Genomic DNA, 11,022 nt, shown 5'->3' with positions numbered 1-11,022 from the left:
AAAGATAACGTGCAGAGCACCTGTAATACCTCTCCATCCACCTGTACTCCATCAATCCCATCTGCTTCATCCCCTAACTTAGATTCTTGCCTTTCATTTGGTATGTTTTCACACTCTGCCCTAGTTCCTATACTCTCACACAACATTGCTTCTCTTATCTTTGAGGCAACCCAATCACCTTAGCCACTCTTCAGCCTCATTTACCAAGTCCTGGACATCCTCACACCCCTATCTCACCTCCATACCCACTGCTTCATCTTTCTTCCTCCATCCATCCTCCAAAATCCCATTTCTGAATATCCTGTAGAAAAATTACAGACATCCTGTAGAAATTCCAGAACATCCTGTAGAACCCCTGCAGACTTCTTGTAGAAGCTCACGAATGAGGTTTCTTGATAGCCAAACTCTGTGAAACTCTCTGGAAGGGTGGTAGGGACCCCTTAGGACCTCTTTGAACCTTCCCGACCTCCTCCAAGCATTTCCTCTCGCCAATCCACCTCTGCATAGTCAAAAGCAGTTAAATCCCATGCATGATAATTCTGACAACTTATTCAAAAATACAAAAAGATGTTTTTTTTTTTTTTCAGATTTTACCATAGAAGTAGCATAGACACATGCATTTTACTTTCTTAGAAGACAATGGCATCTCTCCCAATAGCTTGCATCCTCTTTCTTACATAAGTAGCGCTAGCTGGTAAAATTAGGGTTTGCTAGGGTTTGTGTTTTCTTTCAGCTTTTCAGTTTCTTTCTGCAAGTAGATTAACTTCCTTCGAGTTAGCTTCCATCCATCGGTTAAAAATATTATTCTCAGAGCTCATAGAAGTTGGCTTGAGCCCCTAGCGGACTTATGCCAACTTACCAAGTGAAAGCTACGACAAGATCTAGTACTTGTGCATACAGCACCGTCGCTTCCAAGTTTGTTACGAACTACCGGGTTGATAAAAGTAAAGAAGGGAGTCCCAGGAGTTGCAGCATTCTTGCTGAAATACTAGAGCTCACCAATGTGTATGTTCTCCCTATTTTGTAGGAGTCCAATATGAGTTAATTGTGAGTTGTAAATAGAAAACTCAGTTTACTGAGTTCAATTCAGTTAAATTCGTTCTCAAATTGATTTAGGAACTAATAGTGAGTTAACAGTTAGTTGCGTCATTAATGAAATCCACCACTGCTACACCAGTTAACTGAAGATTCACTCATCATAAACTCATTCATGTTGAATCATAGAAAGACCCAATTGAGACTAGAGTGCAGGGATAATGTATTATTTTCTTTAGATTTTTTTGGGTTGCATCGACAGCGCATGCATTCAGGAAATGACCCTCGAAGGGATTGTGTAGTTTTGGAAGCATTGATTTCTCTTTAAATTAGCCTAGTCATCCTTAGGAATTGTGCAAGGAAATAGGAACTTGGAGAGCTGGTGAATTGGCTAAGTGTAGGCATGTTTCTTGCTTATGAGTTGGAGATTGAATTTGTTAAGTGATGGGATTGTTCTTGAGAGAACACGCATTGCAATTTCATCTTCATTTTCTGGATTAATACAATACAGATAGTAGGGTTTTGAGTTGTGGCTTTCTCCAAATATTTATTGTGTTACGTGCCTTTGATTCTCTTCCTCTATTGATTATCATTTTGCTCGATCCTTATCAGCTTCTGTGGTAAAGAGTAGAAGTAGATTCCTGTATCTTTCTTTAGTAAATTGCATTAGCTTATGAATCTAAAGGATTTTCTACATGGTACCAGAGCTGAGAACAATATATTAGAGGATATTTAGAAGTTTTATTTTTTGGGTTACAGGTGAAAGTAGAATTTGCAATACATACTTCAGGATAGGCAGATGGAGTTATATGGGTTGATTCTTGAGTATGCCTTGGAAGGAACCTCGAATTTCATAGCTTGGAGGGGCAAGATGGAGTTCATGCTGGAGGACAATGGCTTGAAGGAATTTGTTGAGTAGGAAGTTCCTAAGCGAATAGCTACTGATGCACAAAACTTGGCTAGGTGGAAGAAGTGTGTGGCGAAGGTAAGGAGGATAATCTTTGAGGGAGTTCGAGGTCATATTGCCTCAAGTCTCCATGGGAAGGAAACCCCACATGCTATGTGGAAAACATTGACGGACTTGTATCAGAATAAAAATGATCAAAGGAAGTTGGCACTGAAGGATAAACTTCGTAAAATCAAGATGGATAAAGGCGAGATGATTCCAAAATACTTGACCAATTTCACTCAATGTCAAGATGAACTTGGAAGTGTTGGAAATATGGTTACTGAGGAAGATATGTTGAGCCTTTCTATTCTTCGACTCCCAAAGAGTTAGCATAGTTATGAAGACTCTGTCAATGGTTGGGAGAAAGCTGCCAAATTGGGAATGACTATGGTCGGATTTGATGTAGGATGAGATCAGGAGGAACACCAGGGATGGCTCTTCATCAAAGGCTAATGATGAAGAGAACTGTGCCTTAGTGATTAAGGCGAGGAAGGGGAAAGGTAAAATTTCCCATTCCAAATCAAATTCTTATCATGGAGGTAAGAAGGACAAGACAAAAGTTAAATGCTTTCATTGTCACAAAATGGGATAGTTTGCTACAAATTTTCCATTGAAAAAGTCCAAGGAGAAGTCCACATGAGGAGTTGTGGGTGAGGCTTTAGCCTATCAATTCGAATTGGAATTTTCTCTCAATGCAGGCATGGTGTCTTTAATGATGGGAAGTGTCTAGTACTTATATATTTGAGCTTCATTCCACATGATTGGCGACAAAGAGTTATTTAATGAACTAGAGGAGAAAGATATCAAGATGTATATCGATACGGGTGACGACGGTAAGTATAATGTTACTGGATTGGCAACTATTACTTTTTAGAGGGAGCATGGGGCCCCACTCACCTTGAAGAATGCTATGCATGTACCCGAACTAACAAAGAACTTGGTATCCGTTGCCATGCTTGAGGATAGAGGATATGATGTGATTTTCTCAAAAGGAAAGGTGTTCCTTCGACACGTAGCCATGAGTCAAGTAAAGAAGACAAGGATTTGAGTTCAGAATCTCTATATGTTGGAGGTATATGATTGTGTTACTTTGAGTTCAAAATCGGAAAAGATGTTGAGCTGAGACATCAACGAGTTGTGGTGCAGGAGATTGGACCACTTGCATCATGGGGCTTTCAAGATATTGTAGCAGATCTCTATCAGTCTTCCTAAAGGTACGCTTGAGCAAGTTGATACATGCAAGGGTTCTAATTTGGGAAAATACACCAAGTCTTCCTTTGGAGACAAAGGCATTCGAGTAGATTCTATTATGGACAAATTCCATTCAGATTTGTATGGACCATTCTCGATAGCATCCATGACCAAACACAAGTATTATGTTATTTTTTTAATGGCTATTCTCATAAATGCTAGGTATTTTTTATGCAGAAAATGGTTCAAACTTTCACAAAGTTTTGCGAGTTCAAAGAATTAGTAGAGAAATATTTTGGAAATAAGGTTAAAGTTCTATGAAGTGATAACGGTGGTGAGTATGTCTCCAATGAGTTTAAGAAATTCTGTGCAGTGGAAGGGATTAAACTATATTTGACAACACCCCATAACCCTCAGCAAAATGGGGTTGACTAGTGGAAGAACAAGAGCATAGTCTGCAACAAGAGAGATGTTGCATGATTAGGGCCTACCACTACACTTGTGGGTTGAGGCATGCAACACAACGGTTTAGGTTTAGAACTGTAGCCGACATCGAATACTTGAGATGAAGACACCAAAGGAGGCTTATTCTGATAAGAGGCCAAATTTTGGTCACATTAGGATTTTTGGGTCATTGGTTTATTTCCATGTGACCAAAGATGCACGGAAGAATCTTTAGTCAACGGAAGAGTTGGGGATATTTGTGGGGTACACTAAAACACCCCACAACTATCGGGTGTACATGCCAACCAGTCAAATGACAGTGGTTCGCAGGGATATCAGGTTCGATGAGGAGAAGTCCATGCTAGTTTCCCTTGAGAGGGAGATTGAGCTACATGTAGATGAGGATCTTTTATCTCCTAATGTTGAGGGGCCTCATATTGATGTGGAGAAGCCACATGCAGAGGTTCAGAGAGTGGAGACATCCACTGAGGCAGAGTCTTCTAGAGAGGGACGAAAGCACACTATAGAGGCTGACAAATTTTTGGATGATGTACGAGAGAATGTGTGAGCACCCACTTCTCATCGTAGATAGAGGAGGTCACCTGAGAAGTACATAGATACATGGAACTCATGGGTGCATGTGTTATGACAGATCCACCTTCCTTTTAGGAATAAGCACAACAACTGGTTTGGGTTAATGCGACGGTGGAGGAGTATGATTCCATAGTTAGAAATAGTGTTTGGGATGTGGTCCCTAGATCGGAGAACAAGTTATTTGTGAGATCCTGTTGGCTTTACAAGGTAAAGTAAGCTACAGATGGTAGTATGGATAATCATAGGGCTAGATTTTTGGCCCGTGGATGTCCATAGGTAGAGGGGATTTACTATGATGAGACCTTTACTCCCATTGAAAGGTACTCGTCAATTAGATCTATATTGGCGCTATCAGAACAGATGGGTTGGAAGATCCATCTGATGGATGTGAATATTGCCTTCCTCAATGGCATGATTGAGGAAGAGGTGTACATAGAGCAAGTTGAAGGTTTTGAAACCTTGGACGGTGAATCGCATGTGTGTTGACTCAAAGAGTGTTGTATGGGCTGAAGCAAACACCCCGTACTTGGTACACCAGGATAGATAGCTACTTCATTGGGTTGGGCTTCACGAATAGTGAAGCGGATGCAAACTTGTACGACATAGTGGTGGAAGGTAAGTTGTCGATCATTGTACTTTATGTAGATGATCTCATACTAACAGGTGATGAGAAGCTCATCAAATCTTGCAAGGAGGACCTTGCAAGAGAGTTTGAGATGAAGGACATGGGGCTCATGCATTACTTTCTTGGCATGGAGGTATGGGAGGGAGATGGGGAGTTGTTTGTATCTCAGGGAAATTATGCCAATGAGGTACTTAGAAGATTCCACATAGAGAGCAGTAAAGCCATGGAGATTCCTCTATGTTATGAAACCAGCTCACAGAAAGATAGAAAAGATAGATCAACACCTTATAATTCAGCCTCTTCGAGGGGGCAACCTCCTTTACATTACACAAATGAGCAATTCTTGGATGATAAAAATGACAAGACCTCCTTTCTATATATAAGAGTCTAAGGGGTCATAATATAATAAGAGCCGACATAACAATAATAATGTAAGGGCACAATAATAACAATATGGGGACTACATGGGTACAACAATATAATAAGGGGGTTGTACTAATAACAATAAGGGGTTACACTAGTAGTATAGGGGCCTAACATGCCCCACTCCTTCAAAAAGTGTTGTCCTGAACGCTTGAGTAGTTCTTGATGCTTCTATATAAAATTATTGTCCTTCCATGTGAAATCTTCAACAGGTAAGTTCTTCCACTTGATGAGATGCTTTGAAATTGATCGATTTCATAGCTATCAACTAATGTTATGAAACCAACTCACAAAATGATAGAAGAGATAGATCAACGCCTTATAATTTAGCCTCTTCGAGGGGGCAACCTCATTTGCATTACACAAATGAACAATTCTTGGATGATACAAATTACAAGACCTCCTTTCTATATATAGGAGTCTAAGGGGTTATAATATAATCACATCCGACATAATAATAATAATGTAAGGGCATAATAATAAAAATATGGGGGCTACATGGGTACAACAATATAATAAGGGGGTTGTACTAATAACAATAAGGGGTTACACTAGTGGTATAGGGGCCTAACACTCTAACTGGTAACTAGAGGAGGGAGGATTCTACTTCAAGGGAAGTAGTGGAAGCTACTATTTATAGGCAGCTTCTGGGTTCACTCATGTACTTGGTGAACACATGACCGAATATGTGCTATGCAGTTAACCATCTTAGTCAAGCAATGGTTAGGCCTACCAAGCTGTATTGGAAGGTGACAAAGCATGTATTGAGATACCTCAGAGGCACTACTCAGTTTGGGTTATGGTACTGATAGATAGAGGGAGTGAAGCTTCAAGGCTTCACCGATGAAAATTTGGCAGGGAGTCCATCCGACAGGAAGAGCACATCAGGAGGGATCTTCGGTATTAGGTCAGCGATAGTTTCTTGGTACAATAGGAAATAGAGATTGGTTGCACTCATTTCAGCGGAGACAAAGTTCATGGCTGAAAATCAAATAGCATGTGAAGCTATCTAGATAAGGAAGATCCTGGTTGGTGTGTTTGGTAAGCAGATGGGTCTGACAATGATTTATTGTGATAATTAGAGTTGTATCAAACTCTCTAAAAATCTAGCCTTTCATGATCAGTCCAAACATATTGATATCCAGTATCATCATCTCAGAGATTGTGTATTAAGGCAAATCATGTTATTAGATTACATTCCCACGGAGGAGCAAGATGTTGACATCTTGACAAAGGAATTGTCAATATGTAAATTTGAGTTTCACAGAGACATGATTGGTGTAGCTAATAATCCATTTCTTGTTGAGAGGGAGTGTTGAGAAATGGCAACAAGAGAGTCGAGTTTAATTTTTCCTTGAATTAGACTATGAATTAAATTCGAATTCTATTCTCATAGAAATTTTTAAATAGTTAATTAAGTTTATTAAAATTAATTAGATTAGTTTCGAGTTGGAAGTCTTTCTATCATCATGTGTATGTTCTCCCTATTTTGTAGGAGTCCAGTATGAGTTAATTGTGAGTTGTAAATAAACAACTCAGTTTACTAAGTTCAATTCAGTTAAATTAGTTCTCAAACTGATTGAGGAACTAATAGTGATTTAACAGTCAGTGGTGTCACTAATGAACTCCACTAGTGCTACTCCAGTTAATCGAAGATTCATTCATCATAAACTCATTAATGTTGAATCATAGAAAGAGCCAGTTGAGACTAGAGTGTGGAGATAGTGTATTATTTGTTTTATATTTTCCCGAGTTGCACTAACAGTGCATGCATTTAGGAACTGACCCTTGAAGGGATTGTGCAGTTTCAGAAACATTGATTTCCCTTTAAATTAGGCTAGTCATCCTTAGGAATTGTGCAAGGAAATAGGGACTTGGAGAGCTGTTAAATTGGCTAAGTTGGCTTGTTGCTTGCCTATGAGTTAGAGATGGAACTTGCTGAGTGTTGGGATTGTTCTTGAGAGAACAAGCATTGTAATTTCATCTTGATTTTCTGTATTAATACAATACAAATAGTGGGGTTTTGAGCTGTGGCCCTCCCCAGATATTTATTGTGTTATTTTCCTTTGATTCTCTTCCTCTATTGATTCTTGTTTTGCTCCAACTTTATGAGATTTCATTGTAAAGATTAGAAGTAGATTCTTGTCTCTTGCTTTAGTAAATAGCATTATCTTTTGAATCTACAGGAATTTATACACAAACACAAACAAACCACTCAAAACATCCAAACAGAGATGTGAAAACCATTCAAGTAATGCAACATAGACTATATTAAAGAACAAAATTATATGGTTATTTCATGCAAAGAAAAAATAATGTAAATTTAAAAGTATAAAGTTTATTTCAAACATCTACATATTAATGAGAATCTAAAAATATGACAATGTCACCCTCAGCTTGAACTAGCCTAAATCCATCTAACTCTGGATCTATCATGCGTCGAGAGGGATCAAATCCCTTGAGGTGCAAACCTTTCCTCAAATTATACACTCCAAAAAGAAGGTTTTCACCTCAAGGGATTTGATCCCTCTCGGCACATGATAAATCCGGAGTTAGATGGATCTAGGTTGGTATAGAAATAACTCAAAACAATTTTTGGAATGAAAGCGGATTCAATGAAGAAGAGAGTAAATATGGCAGAAATAAAATATCCTCACAAGTGATCAATGCCACCATTGCTTTCTCCTCCCATGTTAATGGGAAAGAATAGATTCCTCTAGTTTTCAATAAATAATTCCATGATTCTCTTCTTGATCTTCTCACCACACCATTAACTTGCCAAATTCTGAAGTTTGAGGATATCAAGATAGTCACTTGCATCCATTACTTTGCACAATGTGGCCATATCCATTATCATCACAACCTCACCATCCCACTTCAGCGCATCCAACCTCCTTTTATCCATTATATCTCATGTGACATTTATTTTCGAGAGCTTATGGGTTTCTAGGCGCATTAGTTGCTTATGTTACTATGCTAACCGGTGATAGAAAAAAAAAATTCATAAAGGTGATAATTGGTCTTTGAAATGATGGGTGGCTGAGGGATATAACTATGTGAATACAACATATTGGTCTTTGTTATAATTGTGATCCAAGAATATATAGATCTCCTAAATTCCATAAATCTGGCATCCCTTTGAGCCAAAAATAAATACCATAGGTTCTCTCACTTATCTTCTTTCTCAATACCTTGCAGAAAAATTTGGACCTTTATCTAGAAACACCTCTTCGTACATAAAAGGTTCCACATCATTTGTACAATAGATACAAAACTTAAAAATGAATAAATAAGATCCCATGGTTAGTTTTGAAACTGTATCTCTTTACATAATGGTCCCATTATATGAATCTATCAATATCATGAAGACAATCACTGATGAGGAAACTGTAGATCTTTTAAAACTGTCTAAAATCCTCATATTTTATTTTTAAAGGAAAATTTTATGAACAAACTCATGGAATAGGTACAAGATCTCCTTTATCTCCCGTAATAGCCAATATATATATGGAACACTGTGAACAAAAAGCCCTAAGTTCTTTTCATTACACTCCAGAAGAATGGAAAATAATTTTTGATGATGTATTCACAAAATGGATTCATGGGAAATATAAGTTAGATAAAGTCCTAGATCACATTAGCAACCTCCCAGAACACATCAAATTGACTATTGAAATTGAGAAAGACAATCAACTCCCTTTTCTTGACATCCTTCTAACCAAGAAAAATGGTAAACTAGGTTTTCAAGTCTTCAGAACAAAAATACACACCCAAAGATATTTGTATCCTAAACCACATCACCATCCTAAATAAAAAACTGGTATCAATAAAACCCTAACTACAAGCGCTACCAGAATATCGAACTCTTAACACCTAAATTATGAACTCAACCATCTTCCTAAATCATGAACTCGACCATCTTCATCATGCCTTTGAAAAAAATGGATACCATAGAATCACTATAACAAAACTATCCTACAAACCTTAAAAAGGAAAAACGTGAAGACCCATAATCATACCAAAAATATCCCTTCCATTCATAAAAGGTACCACTGATAAAATAGTAAAAGTTTAAACAATCACAATATCAGTGTGGCTTTCACCGCCCCTAACACCAATAGAAAAATAATTGATTCTATTAAAGATCCAATAAACCCTAACCAAAAAAAAATGGTTTGCATAATTCCTAGTTCTTGCGGAAAAGAATACATAAGAGAGACAAGTATATCCCTCAACATAAGGCATTGCTGACATTTTATGAGATAGAGCTACAAAGTCCCCCTTAGATTAACACACGTGTTCATCCTCACACTACATTTGCATGGAAGAAGCTAAACTTGTCAAAAAAGAAGACCATTATTTAAAAAGAAAAATTAAAGAAGCTATAGAAATCCAAAAAAAAAGAAAAAACAACTTGAACCTTGATGATGGATTAAAACTAAGCAAGACATGGAAACCATTAATAAAATATATTCCTAATGTCCGCTAAAAATATATATTTAAAAAAAAACTATAATTAATAAAATTATATAAAAAAAAATCATGATATAATATTACATATATTCATTATTATGATAAAGTAATGAAGAATTCAATAATCAATCTAGCAAAATCAAATTATATACATATACTAAAATCTTAGCTCTATGCAAAACACATTAAGCTTCTCAAGATAAATGGGTTTCCCATGAAGATGGATTCACTTAGAAGTCTCAAACGTTGGGCTTAAAAAACTTTTACTCTATAGCAGGGTATTCCACATTATTGAAAAATTGAACTCCACCTATATGGACTCATTATTTAAATATGAAACATGACTAGCATAGGGTATCTATTCTAAACAATGTGATTTCCATATTTCTTGTAGTTGTGTATCTTATTGGATGTAGTGTTTTCTTAAATAACTTAAGAAGGGATGATTATGAATCTCACGAGGAAGTTAGGATGAGAAAGTGTATATGGTGCTTTCAGAAATAACTAAAGAAGGAACAATAATGAGTCTCATTGAGAAGCCTTAGTCTAAAGAAAGATGACAAAGTCTTAGTCTAGTAGTTTACATGTTTGAGAAAAAATACATTTTTGTTTAGATCAACCTCTCTTTTTGTTTTTGAGAGTAAAATAGTTTTTTTGTTTTTTTAATTCGCATATTTCTTTTTAGGTATTCGATACAGTTGTCCTCTTGTAAATTTACCTTAATAAATGATTATTTTATTTGTTTTTTCCGATGGCATGTTCTACTTTTTGATGGTTTAGGTGTACTATTAACAAATCTTTTTTATGGTTTAGATATACTATTGACAAACTTTTTAAGTATGCAAATATTGATTGTTAGGGTTGTTTATGTTTTAGATGTTACATTGAGTCGTGAACCTTGAAATAGCATTTATTGTGTGCTTGAGAGGATAACACTTTTATGGATTGATGATATGGGAAGGGAATTTTGTATGCTTGCACAACTTCATCATCCAAATATTCTTCTTGTTGGACAAAACAAACTAAAAAACGTTCGCAACAGTAACAAAATACATAATCAATTTGATAGTTATAGCATTTCTCAATATAGAACTTTGTTAACTTTATGATTCCACATATCACGTAATCCATAAGAAAATGATTTGTAATCAATATTTCCCCATATCATAGTCAAGAAACACTCAAATCATATAAAACTGAAACTAACACAACAATTTATGAGATTATTAACATTACTAAGAAAAGCTCCACAAAACTAAAAGCAAAGCATAAACAAAAACATACAAAA

The sequence above is a fragment of the Pinus tabuliformis genome, chromosome 6, assembly GCF_031772625.1.
Source record: "Pinus tabuliformis cultivar Carrire ecotype Pingquan chromosome 6, CPIR1, whole genome shotgun sequence".
Classification (NCBI taxonomy): Eukaryota; Viridiplantae; Streptophyta; class Pinopsida; order Pinales; family Pinaceae; genus Pinus; species Pinus tabuliformis.
This window is presented reverse-complemented; position numbering follows the sequence as displayed.